The 18,849-nt window shown below is 45.8% G+C and overlaps 1 long non-coding RNA gene across 5 annotated transcripts; it reads left to right on the top strand.

Moving 5' to 3' along the window:
- Nucleotides 1–287: 287 nt before the first annotated feature.
- Nucleotides 288–15,446, top strand: LOC109137136 (uncharacterized). Of its 5 annotated transcripts, none has more exons than XR_002041610.2 (5): nucleotides 288–621; nucleotides 2,310–2,359; nucleotides 5,544–5,847; nucleotides 10,720–11,006; nucleotides 14,207–15,446. It is a non-coding gene; the product is annotated as an uncharacterized LOC109137136 (long non-coding RNA). The 5 variants fall into 5 exon arrangements; XR_002041611.2 differs by having other exon boundaries at nucleotides 289–621; nucleotides 2,310–2,355; XR_002041612.2 differs by lacking the exon at nucleotides 2,310–2,359 and having other exon boundaries at nucleotides 310–621.
- The last annotated feature ends 3,403 nt before the right edge of the window (nucleotides 15,447–18,849 follow it).

Raw genomic sequence — 18,849 nt, 5'->3', positions numbered from 1 at the left:
GAAACCACCAGTTTTTTTTTAATGCAAAATGAGCGTGGATGTGAATGTTTTTCATATTTCAGTTTGGTTTAATCTGAAAATATAAAATGAGCTGAAGAAAGTGCAGCATGAATCCAGATTCCAGGATTCTGATCCACGGAAGAAACTTGAGCATCCGTGCGTATTCACGACCACGGCTGCTTTCAGATTTTTTTATTTTTTTTTTAGAGGGTGGAGACAAAAAAAAAAAAAAAAAACAGACCTGCATCGTGTCATAAAAGGGGGAGGGCCTTGTTGGCGGTATATGTTTTTAGAGCAGGCATGTTTTAAGTTCATATCGCATCCTGACTGCGAGGAATGGCGAGCAGCGCGAGGGATGGTGCGGGCAGGAGAGGGGGGCGGCGGCGGGGAGGGGAAGGCGAGATCCACCTCCGCGGGAAATAATGGGGATGATAATAAAACAAGGGGGGAAAACCCGTCCGAGGGAAGCTGAATGGATGGAGCCAGAGAGACGTCACGGCCAGCCGCAGCCATGAAGACTGAGCGGTCCAGCCTCCGGCAGCTCAGTTGGTCTCCATCTCTCGAGCTGCTCGCTTCTCGGGTTTTGGAGAGCGGACGCCGCAGCGACTCGCGGACGACGGCGTGAGTATGAAGTGTTTCTTCAGATGGGGAGGGTGTGAAATGAGAAGGCAGGTGTCGGATTATATCGATTTAAATATATATGAATATATAATAATATAATAATAATAATAACACAAAACGGAGGTTTGCATCCGCGCCGCGTACACCGCCAACCTGCACACATAACGGAGCAGGATGCGTCTGGATGTGGCGAATATGGGCGATGGGTGTTTGAGCAGCAGGTCTCCAGCTTTAAATCTGACAGATTTTCTTTATTTCTGTGTCTTTTTCTGTCTCGGTGCTCCGAGCAGTGTGAAGCAGGAGGTGATGTTTCATGCAGAATGGCAGCTGTTGGGAGCGAGCACGACGTGGAAACATTGCTCAGCACAAAATATGCACATTTTCTCTTTTTATTTGAGATTCCGTTTACAAACTGCATCAAATGCTGCACAAATAGAATCATTGGAGCTGATTTAATGTCTCAGGTGCAGTGTGGAACAGTGTCCAGGCTCAGTGAAAGGTCACAGGATGGACATGCAAGAAACAAAGCTGCACTCTTTGGTTTAAATGATGAAATATGTGAGTGAGAGAGTAACTTGTAATTAGACTTGTGCTCTGCTTTGAGGGAGAACTCGCCTCAATGTGACGCATTGTGTGTACAGGCTTCATATGCGCCATTCACAAGGAGCCACAAAGGCCAAAAAGGCGCTTCCAAGCCCTGATTCCATCTCTCATACACACACCTCCAGGCACTTAGCAGGGTCACTTCACCACCTCTGCTCGCTGAGGCAGAGTCAGGCAACATATGGCACCAAAAAAAAAAAAGAAATGACACGATGAGCGGACAAAAAAGAGGGAACCTCTTTCTCTTTTTTTTAAGCTCCAAATTAAGCCCTTCTGCTGGACTCTGTGTGTCCATGTGGCCTCAGATATGAGGATTACCAGCAGACCAGGCCTGCAATGCATGCGTAATAAGACAAAGTGGAGGCGTTCACACCCATAGCTGGCGGGATAAAGGGATCACAAGGCCAAATATCCAGTCCCACACGTGTGCACCGAGTACGAGGCCTGTGCCCAAAACACGTGTGCGCCCCCCGGATACACCGGGGGAGAAAAGCTGTCCGTGTGTGTGTGTGTGGAGCTTTGAGGGGTTTGAAGCACAGAAAAAAAATAAATATGGGATTATGCAACGTTTCACATGATGAACATTAGAGTATTAATGTGTGTGCACGCATGGAGTCAATGGGTGAATATGGAAAAGACAGAAAATCTTAAAACTGGAAATTTGGATTTAAAAAATTTTAGATTAAAGACATTTTATTTATTTTATTCATTTATTTATTGAACTAGTTGCAGCACTCTCTCTCTCACACACACACACACACACACGGAGACAAAGTTGTGTGTGCCACTGCAGTGTGTTTCAGAGTCCTTTCTGTTAAAACATAAAGACGCCACACACATTATGTTATTATGAGAATGCACGGGCTGCTTAAGCATCACACGCTCCACACGACTCTAGCCTCCACCTTTTCACGCCCATCATCACCGTCTTTATGCATTTCTTTCATTATGGAAACAGAATGCAGTTCGCTGATTGTGTGCGCCGTTTGATCGAAGGCTGCAGTATGTCAAATGGGAAGCGTAATTTGGCTCCCGCGTGCTGTATGGTCCATTTGAAGAATAAAATGATCGTCTCTTTTTTCCAGGGATCCCTGGAGAGACATTCAGCGGCCTCACAGCACGTGGCTTACTGTAGGTAATATTGGCTCACACACACTCACACACACACACAGGCTTCTGTAGTCAGGTTGGATATTCTGGGAAGTTTTATGGAATAATATATTTTAGATTTCAAGAATTTTTAACAGATGTTGGTCTAAAGTCAGAGTTATCATGTTGTAGTGAAGTTATTATAGTTTATTATATGTTGAAAGATGCTTTCTATGTTTAAATATTTAAACTTCACAGCTCATCACAATGCTGCATTATTTTCGCTGAATTTATTTTTTTACTTCGGTGTGAAGCTGGTGTGTTTAGCAGCTTTAGTTTCAGCACATAGAGCACGTGTGGAAAATTAATAATCATGTTCACCTTCACACACTAAAGTGTGCCTGTGAACACCGTGTGTGTGTGTGTGTGTGTGAGAGTGTGTGTGTGTGTGCTCAGCTGACACAAACCCACAGTGCATCTGTCAACAGGCCTACACCATCACCCCAGCGTTGCCACTTCTCTTCTAGTTATTTCAGAAATACATAAATAACGTGCGTAAAATGCTTTATGTCGTGCGTAAAACTCGTGCGTAATTGCCTTTGTCGCCTTAAAAACGCAGCATTCAGTCCAAGAATTCAACCTAAAATGGCGTTAAATGATTTTTTTTAACCACGTGGTTTCAAGCAGATGATATCCAATGAGACTTTATAATAGGAATCAATTTCTTGCTAATCAGCTCTGCACTTTCGCATAAATTATTTCCAATTAGAGGCACCGGATTTGTTGACGTCATGCACGTGTTGGCCAATGGCACAGCCCCGATGAGGTTTGTTTAAATAGTGGCGAGAAAGAGCGTGGAGCTCGGCTGAAGATCTAAATGTATGTGTTATTATTATTTCTGTGGATTTTATTTGAGCTCAGGTGAGGCAGAGAAAAGAGGCCGCCGTCCTCGTGACACGTGAGGAGCTTTTGGTGTTTAAACTTTTGCAGAACAGAGACACTTAAAAATCTCCACGTGCTTCATTCTCTGAACTCACAGCGTGAATAATTTCTCGAGTGAAATGCATCGTGAAAGATAAAAAAAGAAAAAGAAAAAAGAACCCAGAAGACAAATATTGAAATTGTAACAATCTGTTAGAATTATATAGCAGCAGCACAGTCACGAATAAGCCAGTGTTAATGAAGGGACTATTAATGGTAATGGGGAAATAAGTGCAATCTGCATGTAATTATCTTTCTCTTTATCCAGCTTGGAAATGGTGAAAATATCTCTGATGCACAAACGAGTCATAAAGCTCACAGCATAGTCTGCAGAGATTAAAAATGCTAAATAATATCTGATCAATTACCGAGGAGTTCAAACACCAAAGTGAATCATGTGTTCGAAACATTTAAAAAAAAAAAAGATTTTCAAAATAAGATGTTGCAATTTTCAGAATAAGATAGAATTAGATGTTATTTTTTATTTTAATGCTGAAATGTGATTATTATATAATTAAGCAAATTCTTATGAGAACATGTGAAAATGTGTGTTTTAATATACATGCATATATATATTAAAAACATCAGATTGAGCTAAACATGAAGCAAACATGTTCATATAGTTTACATTCATCACTGCAGCTGTGAGTGTGTGTGTCAGTGCATTTATCTGTGTGTGTGTCTTTGCATTTATACATAAGACCGTCTGTAATTATGTATCTAAACGACGTGTGTGTGTGTGTGTGTGTGTCAGTGCAGTAGCATTCTGGGAGCTGAGGCATGTTCCTGCTCTTAAAGGGCCTCGCTTTGTCCTTGTGGATTGAAACAAAGCACCACGACGGAGATCCGTGTCACGGTGACAGCCTCCTGAACGGCAACAAAACACCTTTAAAAAAATAAAAATAAAAAATGGACAGATTCAGACAGTAGCAGAAGAAGAAGAGCAGCTGCTCGGTGTAACCTGCAGGGAGAACAATGCCAGTGGGGTTTTGTTGTTTGCTAACAGGGATGTAGACGTGTTTTGCTGCATGTTGCCAGTCAGGTCGTGGAGTGTCGAGTGTTCAGGTTTGGGTGTGTGTCATGGAGGCCGAGAATATTCTGTGCCTCGCCCTCCTCTGTCACTCTCTCTCTCTCATTCTCACTCAATATCTCTCCATCTCTGTGTCTGCTTTCAGTCAGTAGAGCTTTACTTGGCGGTGGCGTTGGTGGGGGAGGAGCCTGCCACAACAGGGATCTGGGCACACAGAGCAGCTTTAATTAGAAGAGGCCTTGTGCCATGTGCCACCACGGCATGTGAGAGGAGTGTGTGTGTGTGTGTGTGTGTGTGTGTGTGTGTGTGCTGCAGCATTGTCTACACCCGTGAATGTGAAGAAAGGTTTCGTGCGTGTTTAGCTTCATTTTGGTGTCTTTTCGTGGATGCTATTTGGGTTTGAAAAGATGTCTTCTACATGTTTACCAAGTCTAATTGGATGTATTTGTATTATATTACTATTAATGTAGATGCACAGGCTTTTTTTTACACATGTGTATGTTCATCTTAAACCCCTCTGTCTTTGCTTTGACACCAACCGGGCTGACTGCTCTGGTATCAGATAATGTAAATGAAGACAAACCAGTTTTCTTTTGTAGTCAAACAGCCAAGATCTTTTAATTTAAAAATGCATTTGGGCCGTGGTGGGGGGTGGCGTTTGAAGCCATCACCCTCCCATGAAGCCAGTCAGCGGGTAAAGGCGGGTGCGCCATAGGGATGGGCACTGGGCCGGAGAAGGGGAGGTTGGCGCAATAGCCGGTTTAGACTGGTTCAACAACTTGCGTATACTGTATATAGATTTTTTTCTTATTGGTGCCTCTCACTGATTGTTTGACTGGAGAGTTTTTGATATAGCAGCATTAGTCGCTGGCCAATCAAATCTTTCTGCGCACAAAGGAAGGTTTCTAATTGGCCGATGCGGTTTGAGGCGGGGTGATGAGAGGGGGTGGGGGCCACTTCGTGACGTCACAAAACGAAGGGTCAGGCATTTAAGGGCCGCTGTACGTTGAGCGAGGAAAAAAAGGCCCCAAGCCAGAAGAGTAACGTCTTTGTTCAGAGTTGGTGTTAACTGCTGTTGGATCTTTTTGGATTGCTAGACTAGTTTTTGACATTTTTAACTCCTTCCCAAGTTAGTCTGTGATCATTTCAGTCATGTAAAATTAAAGAGACGGCGACGTATAATAATGTTTTTATCAGTAACTTTCTCCTCTGCTTCCAGGTCAGAACTTGACCCATGTTACTTCGCCTGCGGCTTGAGAGGATGGGTAGCCTTAGGGGTTGGTTGTTATCTTTGGTTATCTAGCTGTATGAGTGATGTACATTCTTCATAAAGCTAGATAACCGAAAGTAACAAGAATCCCATTACGCTCCTGAAAAGGCATCAAGACCCCAAAAAAACGCGCCTCCATCCAAAAGAGAAAAAAAGACAAAAACAAAAAAACAAACTCCGCCTCAAGAAGTGCAACACGAGAGAAGACAATGGACGACGTTTAAAAGGAGATGGGAGCAGAAAGCAGCAAAAGGTAGGACGCATGACTGTATATGTGTGAGTGCATGTAGGTGAGAAAATCCTAGACCTTAAGGCCTTTAGATAAATCTAACTTTTGATCCGTCAACATGTAGAATACCATTGGTAGGCATGCAGAAATAAACGGGACGTTGCCGTACATATTCCCTGCAGCCAGTTGCAGTGATCCATAGCAGTACGGTTGGTGCAACAGGATCACTTTTAATCTAATAAGCTCCATGATCCTTGTGTGTGGGGCTGCTTGCAGGAGCTTAGCCATAGTATCACATGACTGGGAGTGACGGGTTTTGCCGAAAAAAAACACCCACACTGCTTCACCAAAGCTTGGGGGGGAGTTTGACAAGTCGTTTAACAAGTCGCTGTGAGCTGTTGGTCAATGCTCTATTCACTCGGCTCCATGAATTTCAGCTTTCCTGCTCGCGTCTTTGGCATCAAGAGAACATGCAATATGAAAAGAATGTGGGCCTTTTATATCATAGGAGCTGCATACGGTGCTATGAATTATACATATGTCCCGACTTGGATGGGATTGTGTGAGTTAAGAATGCTCCCTCTGAGTTAATCCGGGCTCCCAACTCCCCGCCGGCACCTAAGCGAACGGACAAGAATTTGTTTGAGGCCAATTTTGTTAAGTTAGCCGTTGTTGATTTTTTTCTCCTTCCCACCTACTCCTTTCTCCCTTTTGCATGAAAAGATGTTTGATTTGGGGTCCAGGCCGTTGTTTGATTTGACGTGACAGTTGGCTTGGTTGTGAATGGGCCGTGGCAAAGCCTCCATTGCATGAGGTGCTACCATGTGTAAAGGCCTGATGGGATCTCGATGAATGCTGCTGCTGCTGGTGTGTGTGTGTGTGCGTGCAAGGCTCAAAGGGGGAGTGGTCCAGGGGCAATCAAGCAGAAAGTACCCCCAGTGACGAGATCCATGAGCGAGGAGGAGAACAATCTCACCCTGAAGGTTCTTTGCCCAGGCTCATGGAGAGGAGTAATTGGTCAATCAGATCTTCAACCTCAAGGCCTCTGATGGCTGATTGAAGGTGTGATTTCTTTTCTGCCCATCAAAGCTTAGAGGGTCACTCCTGCTGAGAAAGAGGCCACTGAGGATTGTTCCCAAGGTCTCGTGGTTTTCAGAGCTTACAAGGCTAGCAGCAGAACTCGCATATTTCGCATGGCGGTACCGCTGCTCCAACATGGATCAGCTAAAACGTCGCTCTCGAGTTTGGATATATTCAGCTTGACAGGGTACAAAAATCTAAACAATTCTGCGAGGGGCCAACATGAAAAATTCCTAAAAGCTTGCGTGGCAACTTCACCTCACAATGTCAATCTCCTGGAGCCCTGCAGCTGTGCCTGCCTGCCTGCCTGCTGCATTGCAGGTGCTGAGTGTGACATTTGAGCTCTGGGCTCAGCTAGCAAGAGAGAGGAACGAGGGTCTTGACAGGAAGTGACAGCCGGAGATGTCACCTTCTTGGATGGCAAAGTAGTACCTGGTTCCCTCTCTATTGTGCTACTACCGTCACGGCCGATGTGTTTTTGGTACAGTGTAGACCCGGGCATGGTTTTAATCCGTTATTGCAAGATCGATCCAAGCGCAGGTGCATGATGCATTTACAAATTGATACATTGAAGGTTACAAAACAGGCAGATTTTGAGTTGTGTAAAAGAAAAGTTGCTTCCTTTTGTGTCAGTTGCAGTGTTGGGGCTAAATGGGAACTGAAGTCCTGGACAGATTGTGTTTATACCCTAAGCAGTGCCCTGGGAGACGCATGTCGTGGTGCAAATGCTTTGTGCTGGCTCTGTGTGTGGCACAGTTATATCACTAACATTTCACACTGGGGACCCCAGAGCAGAGACCGTCTTAGCTTCTGCCTGCCTGAAAATGGCACGGAGACGGGGAGAGAGAGAGTTCCTAAAAATCACCTTAGGGCCTTTGCTCTCTCTCTTTTTCTGTGTCCCATGGCGGTGTCTGAAATAGAAAGAGAGTGTGAAGAGGAGGAGAGAAGGCAGCGAGAGGAAAGAGGAGGAGGAGGAGGAGGGTGGTGGGTTTGTCTTAGCTTTCATGCACTAGGCAAGCAGATTTAGACTCCAAGTGTCAAATAGAAAAACAGCCATTGTGGTCGGGTCCTACTTGCCCCCCCACCAGTAGACTTTACAGTCAATAGAGCTAGTCCACTTGTCACTGAGGGACAATGCGTCCCTTTGCCTCCCTTTCACCCCTGCCGGGTCCGAGCAGCCAGACAGTTTTCTGAATAAGACCCAGTGATTCTTGCCCCCTTTTTCTCTGCCTCTCTTTCTCTTGACGGAACACACCAACAGGGTTTGGAAAATGGCTTCGCTGTTGGGCTGGAGCAGAAGGCCAGAAGAGCCTGTTATTTTCTAGAACATCGGCATTCCCTCCAACCCCCCCCCAAACGCTCAAAGAGAAATGAATGTATCTTAGGCACAAGCAAAAGTCAATGGGCCTCCGCAGACAAAGGAGATTAAGTTTGGCAACTTAGCAGTAACAGGTGTACTTTGACTGTGCTGGGACCACACGGGGGGTGACTGCTGTTGTCTGACCCCGTTGCTCTGTTCGCCTCCCTGTTGGTTTTTGCGTTGTGTGGAGATAAAGATGAAATTTGCTTTGTGTTCTCGGATGACAGGAACACTTCAGACCTTGTCAACTCAAGAAGTTTCAGTCGAGAGCGTGTCTGGCCCAGCTGTCTAGCACTGGCCTCTTATCATTTTTTTTTACTGCTTTTGAAAACGTGGCTCGTTTTTTTTTTTTGCAACATTTCTTCACTGATTTGCCGAGTTTTCTCCAAAGGGATTCTGCAGATATCTTTAGATCTGGAAGCTGTGCTCACCCAAGGGAGCGAGCTAAGGGTAAACAATGCGGGCACACAGAGGAAGAAAGAAATATCAGAGGGAGTGCAGCACGGCGCCGGAGCATGAATACGTTTTCACGTTTAGAACTGAGACAGTGATGTTTTAAGAGGGGAAATATCTTTCAAAGAGAATGAGCCTTTTCTATCCATACCTTCAGTATTTTCAACCACATTAAATTGAGCCATTCAGCAGCAGTATAAACAGAGACACTCTCAGAGCCAGAGCAAAACAGTGCATGCATTTGTTTGTTTCAGTCGTTAATAAAGCTTTTACCGAGAGTCCTCGGTCCTCAGAAAAAAAAGCCCATTCTGGTGAAATGACTTGGCAAAGCATCCGATGGAGGGTCTGTTCAGACTGAAGCTGTTCCCGCTGCCATTGTCTAGCTCTCTCTCACACACCTACGAGTCCAGAGTAAGCACACAATTTCATTGTTGCGTGAGCTGTTAATATCAGAGGCTTCACAATAGAGCCCATTCGCCATATTTGCATAAGGCACTTTTCCAACAAGGACCCAGAGAGGGCTTGAAAGCTGGCCCACTCCAGTGCCAATGGCAAAAAAATGTCAAGTGCCAATTAGGAGAGGTTTGCCACCATTCAGCAGTACCCCACCCCTGTAGTCCTTCCCCTCCCTGCTTACCCACCCCAACTCTCTCACACTCCAAGTCACCCCTGTTTTTACCACCTTATTTCAATTTCAGACGTAGCCTTCCCCTACTGACACCCAGAGACAAAAGCCGGCTCCCTCCTCTGCTGGCTAATGGAGGATCCTTTCTGCCGGGCTCAGAGTATTAGCAAAATCAGACAGCGTGCTCTGTTCGCCGATTAGTCAGCTTTTCTTTGTTGATTTCTTTGAATGGAAGGGGTTCACGAACTATGCGGCTAAACCTGCGAAATATAGACTCCACCTGCTGAATATTGAACTTGCCACATTGTGCCACTTTTGGTTTCAGACTTGCTGCTTGCACGAGGCAGGTGTGGGTAATTGAGGAAAAGGGATTTTGGCGAAGACAGACGCTGATTTGAGGCAATTAAAAAGAACCCCTTTCATCTGATACCCACAGTGGTCGGCCTGCGTTAGTGCTAATAGCATTTAGCCACCTAATGACTTGCTTTAAGCCAGTCCTGCTTATTGCTTTTGCACTGATGCACGCACAAAAACACACAGAGCATCCTATTATGAGAGCGGCTGCAGTCGGAGATTATTTGAATTGAGAGCAGCGCAGGCTTTGAATCAGCTGTTAAAAGAAAATGCTCGATATCAGCACACAGTCTGATTCACCAGAGCTGCTCCAGCATCAGATTCAAGTTAGCTTAACTGGTGAATGTCAACAGTGCTGAACAGCTGTTTGCAATCCTGCCCATGCTGAAAATGCGGCATTATTTCCACTAATGCCTAAATGCAGCTGTCAGATGCAAAGTGCGTGGTGACAGGATTGTAGAGCATCATGTGTGTAACGTGGTGTTTACAGTAGGACTACAAAAGGCGGTGACATCAAATGATTGAATTAAAAATAAAAATAAACCAAGCGTCCTGTAAAATGACAAGGATGCAGCAAATTAAATGTAAAAAATGAAGTCGTAGACACAATAAAAGGCGGTAATCGTGTTTGTCCAATTGGGCTACTGTTGTTTTCCACAGAGCATTTACCTAACGTACCGCCTCCTGCCACTCAAAAGGATTTTTCTCTTGTCCCTTTTTCTCTTTCATTCTTTCATTCAATCTCTGTGTCGAGTTTTTTTTTTTTTTTCTCTTTCCCACCCTTGATTCTCAGATGGTTGGATCTGATTTGCATGCATTTGCATAATGAAAGTCATTTGCATGCTCAGGGGCAGACTGTACCATGAGAACAGACATGAAAAGGTGTGTGTGTGTGTGTGTGTGTGTACATGCATGCATTCGCATGGTTCTCTGAACTACACGTGTGTTTTTTGATGGATAAACCACGTTCTTGAAATTTCCCCTTCTTGCCCTTTGATTTTCCCTTCCCCGTTTTTCTGTGCAGGCTACCACCACGCCACCACACCACTGAAGGAGAGCTGGCAAAGGGAGACTGAAAAACAGAGAAGAAGGAGGAGGAGGGGTTGCTGTTGATTCTGCCCTCCCTCTCTCTCTCTCCTCGCCCTCCTCTGCATCGCCTCTTCCCTCCTCCTCCTCCTCCTCCTCCTCCCTTCCTCCTCCGCTCCATCCTCAGCAGACTGCCCCTTTTTCCTGTACAGCGAGACGCAGCCCGCGCCACCATCTTAGAGTAACGCTGGCATGAAATGGAAGTGGGAAGACCAGTCAGTGCAGGTAACACACCAAAAAACCCACCGCGCGCCCGCCGTGCTGCATCTTTCCCACCATGCCACCCCGACCCTCCATCCTCTCTCCGTCTTGCGCCTCCCCGTGCCCTCGCTCCCCCATTCTCCGGCGGGCTATCGCCTCCGTTTTTTTTTTTTTTTTAATCACCTCGGATATTTTTGTTAATTGCACGAATCGCAAGATGCGCTGATGGTCGGAGGGGAGGGTGAGTTGATGTGGGCGGAGCGTGTTTTGTATGTGTGTTCACATTAAATCACTCTGCTCTCAATGCCTCTCTCAGGAGGCTTTCAGTGGGCATCTGTCCTCTGAAGCGCCATGTTTTCTTCCCCCCCCCGCCCCCGTTTGGGAATTCTCATGCCATCCTCACATGCGTGCCCCGACATGGCGGCAGCTGCCATTTTGGAGATACGATGCAAGCCCGTGCCTTCTGGACAACACAGAGGCACAATTCAGAACTCCATATAGTTTGGCTCTTTAGGATTTGTGCACCACATCTTTGGTCACAGATAAGATAAGATTAATTCTACTCCTTAAACGAGGCTCAGAAGAAACGTCAAGGTGGGCACATCTGTCGAGTGGAAAGCGATGATATCCATGAGCCACCATTCACATTCTCACACAGGGACACTGCAGCACGTATCAGAACCAACACAAGGCAGGAGCAGAGAAATAATAGAGAAGAGATGGTGTGGAAGTGAGAAAGTGGGACCTTGATAGGCAGAGCCTCGGCGCTGGAAAGCCTCTCTTTGTGCCAGTGGCCAGTGTTGGAGGGCAGTCGGTGCTCAGACAAGTCGAGTATTGTTCTCCCTGAGCGAGCTCGTTATAGTGCTGCATTATTCCAACCGGGGGAGCTCCCAACTTTGAAAACCGCTTAAACCAAAACACCAATTAGCATCGGCTGGGCTTGATTAAGTAAGGCAGCCTCGGTAAACAATGCACGCCATTGTCCGCGCAAACGGAGAGACCTCCCTTTGTTTGTGTCTGTGGTGTGGAGGTCACTGAGACAATGCTAATGCTAACTTACAGTAGGGTGCCATTCGGTAGGGCTAACAGACGGACTGCGGATACCCCCCGCTGGGTCAAGGTGAGGGAAGAAAAGGAGATTGTTGCTAAACACGGGAAAACATCATGTCAGCGAAAGGTCCAAGGTGAATAAGAGAAAGTTTGAAAGTGAAAAGTTCGTTTCGCCCAAAATACGTGATTTCCATCCAGCGTTTAGAGACCAAACGAGTGAAATCGGTTCTCAAATTAGGTCATGCCAAGCCTTTTCCACATTTAAATATTTGACGATGCAGCCTTTAAAAAGCAGAGGCGTCGCTTGGCTTTCCTAAGAAGTGCTGTGGTAACTGTGTCAAACCCAAAGCGCACTAATCACGGACAGGCCTCCATAAACAGGTGGTAGATTGAGCAAAAAAGGGGGCCGGGGCCGTTCTCAATTTACTGTGTAAATTATGCAGAGCCCAAAACAATGCAAACAGTAGACAGTGGAGTGGCTGGCGTTGGCTAATGAGATGATGAGAAGCCTGGGAGGGCTGGGAGCTGGTCGAGGTGAGGGGGTGGGCACGGCCCGGCCCGGCAGCTTGTGTCTGGATCCTGTGTATTCGTGTGTCTGTCTTCATGTGAGTGTGTGTGAGGAGTCTAGAGGAGCTTTGGCAGGGGAGCAGACACTGTCTCGTCTGCACAAACCCCATCATCAGCACCCCTCCTGCCCAGACTGGAGTGCTGCAGAGGGAGGGGAGGGTTAGCAGGCAGCTGGGACACCCTGCCCCCATTGCTCTAGCAAGAGCACCAGCCTTGGGAACCTCTGTGGCAGGGGTCCCCCCTAACACTGGCACATAGGGGCCCCCCAAAAGTCTGGCTGCAAACCTCCCCTCCGCCTCCTCCTCCATTACCACCATCCCCTCCTCCCTCCCGGTCTCCCCAACCACCACCCCACTCACCCTAATGTGAGGCTGGGGGCCTGGGAAGGACTTCAAGTTCATGGCCAGACCTCCTATTGAGCTGACAGCCTGACTGTTTGCTCAATTCGGCTCCCTATTCAGAGTCGTGCAGGAGGGGGGGGGGGGTGTTGAGAAAGAGCTGGAAGATGGGGGGTGGAGAGGTGGGTGGGGTGGGTGTTGCTAGATGGGACACCGTAGCACGTGATAGCTATTCATTCAGCAGGGGGAGACAAGTAAAGAGTGAGGGAGAGAGTGAAGAGGGATGGGGGGTGGGTGGGGTGCATAAATAAAAAGTGAGGAATCCGGGCTCAAAGTTTGCTTTGAGCGGTGTGCGCCTCTCTCGCACTCTTTTAGACTCTTAATTACCGGCGCCTTCCACTTTTCTCTCTCTCTCCCCCTTTCTCTCTAACTACCCCCCCACCCTCCTCCTCCTCCTCCCTCCCCTCCCCCCTCTCTCTCACACACACACACACACACACACACACAAAATCGCAATCATTCTCATCATCCCCTCTATCCCCTGGTTTTATTAGGCCACATGCTGGGGCTGTAAATTTACCATTAACAAGCTTATTCACTGTAGTCCTCTCAACAAAACAAGACCATGATGCCAATAACTCAAAGCGACACCAATACCCCCGAAACTGCCTTTTATACCACCACCCTCCGCTGTTGGCCACTCCTCCCCGTCACCCCCCCACCCTTATATCCCTCCCTCAGCCGAGTGAAGCGGCGTGGTGTTAAATGCCAAGTCCAACACGATGCTCTCTAATAGCTGAGGCGATGCTAATTAGGAACGATGGTTGTTGATTTCTGCCACCGAAGCTGGACGGACGCATTATGGGTCCGTGCTGCTGCACTCCGTGACCCGCTGTAATATTTTAAGTTGCTTGTCTGAGCTGCTTGAAAATGTAACAACAACCAAAAAAAAAAAATAATAAAGCTCAGGGTGTGTCACATGCTTCCTCTTTATGTATTAGCAGCTCGTCGCGTACCAGGCTCCCGCCGCGTTAAGGCCTTTCAACTTTACCCCCAATCCCTTCAGCCGGTGCTTACCGTGTCCAGATTTAGGACAAGAAAAGTTATTTTTCATGCAGGGACAAGTTTTTTTTTGATACACCTAAATTGGCATTCACAGTCCACCGTCTCAAATAATTGTTTTGACATTCACATGATTGGCCTCACTGTGTGTCTGGACTCACTGGGAGGAATCAAAGCTGTATCTTAATGTCATATTTCTCTTCGCAGGTGAATATCGTCGACGCACAAAGGGGCGGGGGCGATCTAAAATTTCCAGATGGCACAATGGAGGTGATGTCGGACTCCTCCTCCTCCATCGGAGGCTTGTTTTTTTGCCAGGACTAAACAAGGACGACGACGCAGACGCCCGCGTGGTTCCTCCTGCCCTGACTTTGGAACGTCGCTGCGACGTTTGTGCCACTTCGTCGCCGCTGTGTGATGCATTATGTGACCCAGCAGTCGAGCGGGACTGGTTGTAGCAGAGTGAACATCACAATGGACTGCGGCCGAGGGAAACAAGGCTCAGACAGAAGATTGGCAGCTGGACGAAGTTCTCTAAAATTGTGACTTTTCATATTTTTGAGGCTCAATTCTGTAATTATTCTTCTTATATATCTGCCTGTAAACAGTGTTACTTAGACGTGAAGCAGTGTGTCTTCATCTAACATAGACCTGACTGACTGTAGGTCATATTTAATGAAGTTTAGTTTGATTTCTGTTTTGTTATAGTTGCTAGGACTCAAAGACACGTGAATGTGAGACCCACGGCAGCAGTGAATAATACTGCACTGCGATTGGACAGCTCCGTGTGTCAGCTGACACAATGGTGAAGGAGTGAGCTGTCGTCTTTATACTCTATGCAACTGTTTTATCTTTTTTTTTTATTATTTGGTTCCTTTTTACCCCGTCGAGCAGAGCCCCCCCGTTCTCATCCTGGATTTTCTTTTATTTTTCTGGGCTACCAGTTTATAGACATTCCTTCAGACATCATCAAGAGAAATGGTTTTTCTGAGGAGCCTGCCTTCCCGTTGTTAATATACTGATACAGAAATTACAGCCAGAGTGTGTCTCTGTGTCTCTGTGTGTGTGTGTGTGTGAGATGGATGACAGAATACAGCTCAGTTTCATATGTATTGAATCTCATATTTGCAGCCTTAACAGACTTTGATTTGACTGTGCCAGCCACGAGCCACAGCGCTGAGTAAATGTGCACTCGCACGTTTAATATTCCTGATGGCAGGAGTGTGTTTGATCAGCAGGAAGTAGCTGAGCGGGGCTCGGGGCTCGTGCGCCCGCGTACACAGAACACACGCCGCACTATTAAAACCTTCTTCCCAGCAGGCTTTGAGCAGTTTGGTTTCATAGCAGTTACCTGCTTTGGCTGTAATGATACGTCTTTGGGTGAGACATGACAAATACATTGGCTTCAAACACTGCCTTAATTTCCTGTCCTTGACATTAACACACACACACACACACACACACACAAATGCAATAAAGCAAGTACTATCGCAGCCTAATTCATTCTATATTAATTTTCGGGAAGTGGCAAATTTTTTTATTACGATTGATAATCTATGCAAATCTTTTAAGTATTACTTTAAACAATCTATGTCTATGCAGTGCTTTTGCAATTGATTCAAGGGAGACTATCTTGGCCTAATTTAGAAAATGTATTCTTTTGATAATCATGCACATCCCAGTGCTCAAGACAATTACTTATCTGCCTGGATAAGCTTGAAATTATGTTTTTAATCTTTAGCAAAAAAAAAAAAAAAAGTCTTCTGATATCAGTCCAGAGGCATGAAAACCATGAATTGTGGTCAAATAATTAAAATCAGTTGCACTAAATCTTTTTTTTCTCTCTTTTAAATGCAGATCAAACATATCTAATCAGCTACGCCTTCGTGTAGCTTATTGTTTTATAGATATATATATATATATAGATATGAACAGCAATGTTTGTGTTACGCAATCGAATCGCTATGATTGAGTGTTCACCACATGTGCCTTTGTATTGAAAACTGTGTTGGAATAGTAATAAAGGTTTACATTGAAAACAATTGAAAAGAAAAATGGCTGTTGTGCATATTTTGTCAATTTAAAAATGTGATCAGGTGGCGGGTGCTGCCAGAGTGTCCTTGAGCAAATCAGTAGTGATGTAACTCAAAATACACACACATAGTTTTGTTCTTACTAAAAACAAAATCAAAGATATAAATATACACACTTGCTGGCAGCTTTCCTTCAATGTTCTGCTGTTCACGTCTACAGAGAAATCAACTGCACTTCACTTCCAACAAAATGTTAGAGCCAAATGAAAAGATTATCGCAATTCCCCTGAGACCAAACAATTTTCCAAACACCATCAGGGATGTGGGTTTATTTTCCGTAGTGTCTGGCATCAAGCTAGTCTCTGTCGAGGCTCTGTCCCTTTTTTATTGTCAAATTAATCAGTGCAAAGACGGTCTCTGTAGTAACGAGCAAAAATCCCGACCTCCTTGTTGTCACATATATGATCGGCAAGCCGATGATGCATCCACACACACATGCTGCTAACGTGCTGTTATTTCCAATGTGGGTAAAACAAAGACACTGTAACACTCTGATCCTGGATTGTGGTGATCTGCAGGCCACCGTGTGCCGTGCAGAACACTTCCCCAGCGTGATTTGCTGTCTGACACCACATATGGCGAATGCGCCAAACTCCCGACATATGGGCCCCTCACAATTCATTAGCATTGTCATGTAAAAGAGGGTAATCCCACTGTAAAACAAATGAAATGTAACCCTTTACAGTACAGGTTGATCACGCAGCTCTTTTCATTCATTCATTCCCTCCCTCGCTTTTATGAAGTCTTGTGTAATTCAATGAAAGAGGTTTTTAACGCAGCTCCAACGCACCCCCTTGGGTGTCTGCATCCTCGGTGCGTAGCAGCCGAGGCTTTACAAGCCGCTCTCCTCTTGTTTACAGCTGCACTGCGCGTCGAAATGAGCCGTAGTACACATAAACAGCAGCTCCATGCAAATATTACAGTGCCCTTATTAACCAGGGCAGGCTGCAATTACATTATGTCCCAGGCGTTAACATCCAGAGAGCGAGCGCTGGTCCTCTGTGACAACTCTCCTTGCCCTCAGTGTTTCTTGGCGGCGTTATGGCCCTCATAATCTGATTCACAGTTTTTGTCATGCTGCCAAGAGGCAAGTTGCATTAGCCAAGCACTATAGGCCTTAATGAACTGAGTGTCAGTGTTAAGCACACTAGAGCATGCTGGAGTGACGGCGTACAACCAGGCTGTCATTTGCAGCCATGTTGGATCACAGTCTAAGTTATAGCTGTTCGCGCTCGAAGGATCGTCAGGTCTCTGAGGGGGGAAAAAGAACCACCCTGCTTCATGATGCTTGATGTGTTGAGCATGGACAAGGACAGAAAGTCCTGTGTGTGTGAGGAGCTGCTCGTATAGCGTTAGGGTGTGGCTTCCTTTTGACATAAAACACAAGATTGCTGTTGGCTACATCCCCTGCTGAGACCGAGAGGAACCGACTCCAAGATGGCGCCACAGTGACATTAATGTAGCTTGGAACGGTTTAGATCATTAAAAAAAAATGGAAAGGCCGCACTTCCAGCTACGACGATTTGATGGACAAGTACACAAGGGCCGGTGGCAGGGGGCATCCAAAGTGGGAAATGGCGGGTTTTGGTTCACGTCCAAGGTCTAGGAACTCGGGTGCTGCTCCTTTCACAAGTTCCTCAGAATCGTCATTGGTATGCAGGAATGCGCCCCTAGCAGGCCATTCTGTGTGATTTTGGAGGGAAACGTGTTTGCAACCGGTCGCTAGGACAGAGGATGTGTGTGTGTGTGTGTGTGTGTGTGCGTCTTTGGATCCGATCCGTGGTCAGTGCCAAGAAAAAGTGGGCGTCCGTCCAGATCTGTCCACCTTTGTGAGCTGCCTCCCAGCGGTGCAGCCATGGCAATTCTGTTCAGTGAGCAAAGACAAAATGGCTTCACATGCTTTGAAGGGTACGTCGTCCTGTGAAACGCTCCGATTATAATAAATATAGATGATGAATAAAGAGGTGTGTGTGTGTGTGTGGATTGTCTTGGCTGAAGATTATCAAGGTTTTCCAGATACTCGATCCTCACAGCGATGGCATTGATGGAGTGCCGCATTTTGGCCCCTTGTACACACTAAATGCATCTGTGACCTGAGTTAAGTTGTGTTCTTTGGGGTGTTCGTCCATGATTCCAGTTTGAATCTGGTCACACATGACACGATTGCTCCGTTTCAATTAGATAAAACGTGCAGTAAAAACGACGAAAGACGAGAACATTAAAAGTCTGTCACTGTGGTGCATTCAGGTGTTATCCAACAGAAAAACATTCTCTATACAGAGTAATTAAAGTCTGATGTTTGAGTTTGACAGTGTTGTCACCTGTGATCGCTTTAGGAAAAAACCACCATGCTGCTGCTTTAATTCCCAGCAGAGACGATATCTGTAAATGTTACGTTGGCCTGAGCTGCCAAACTGAAGGATTTGCATTGATTTATGTAAGTTTGATTCACAAATTAGATATCTAGATTACAAGTTACAGTTACATGCGAGTACTTCAACCTGTGGCCAAATGTATTTTCATTTTATGCAACTTTATTCTTCTACTCTTTTTCATCTGAGAGGGAAATATTTGATTTTATATTCCACAACTCTTATCTGAAAGTTGCACTTACAACTCACGTGGCAGATCGTGATTTAACAAACGATCTTTGAATGAAACATGATGCAATGTTGCAGATTAAATTACCCAACAGGTGAAAAAGTAAGTTTTAAAAAACTCTATCATTACCTGCTACAACACTAAAATGCTATTCAG

This window comes from Larimichthys crocea, chromosome XIII (genome assembly GCF_000972845.2).
Source record: "Larimichthys crocea isolate SSNF chromosome XIII, L_crocea_2.0, whole genome shotgun sequence".
Classification (NCBI taxonomy): Eukaryota; Metazoa; Chordata; class Actinopteri; family Sciaenidae; genus Larimichthys; species Larimichthys crocea.
The sequence above is the reverse complement of the archived record's forward strand: the minus strand, read 5'-3'. Positions and strand labels throughout refer to the sequence as shown.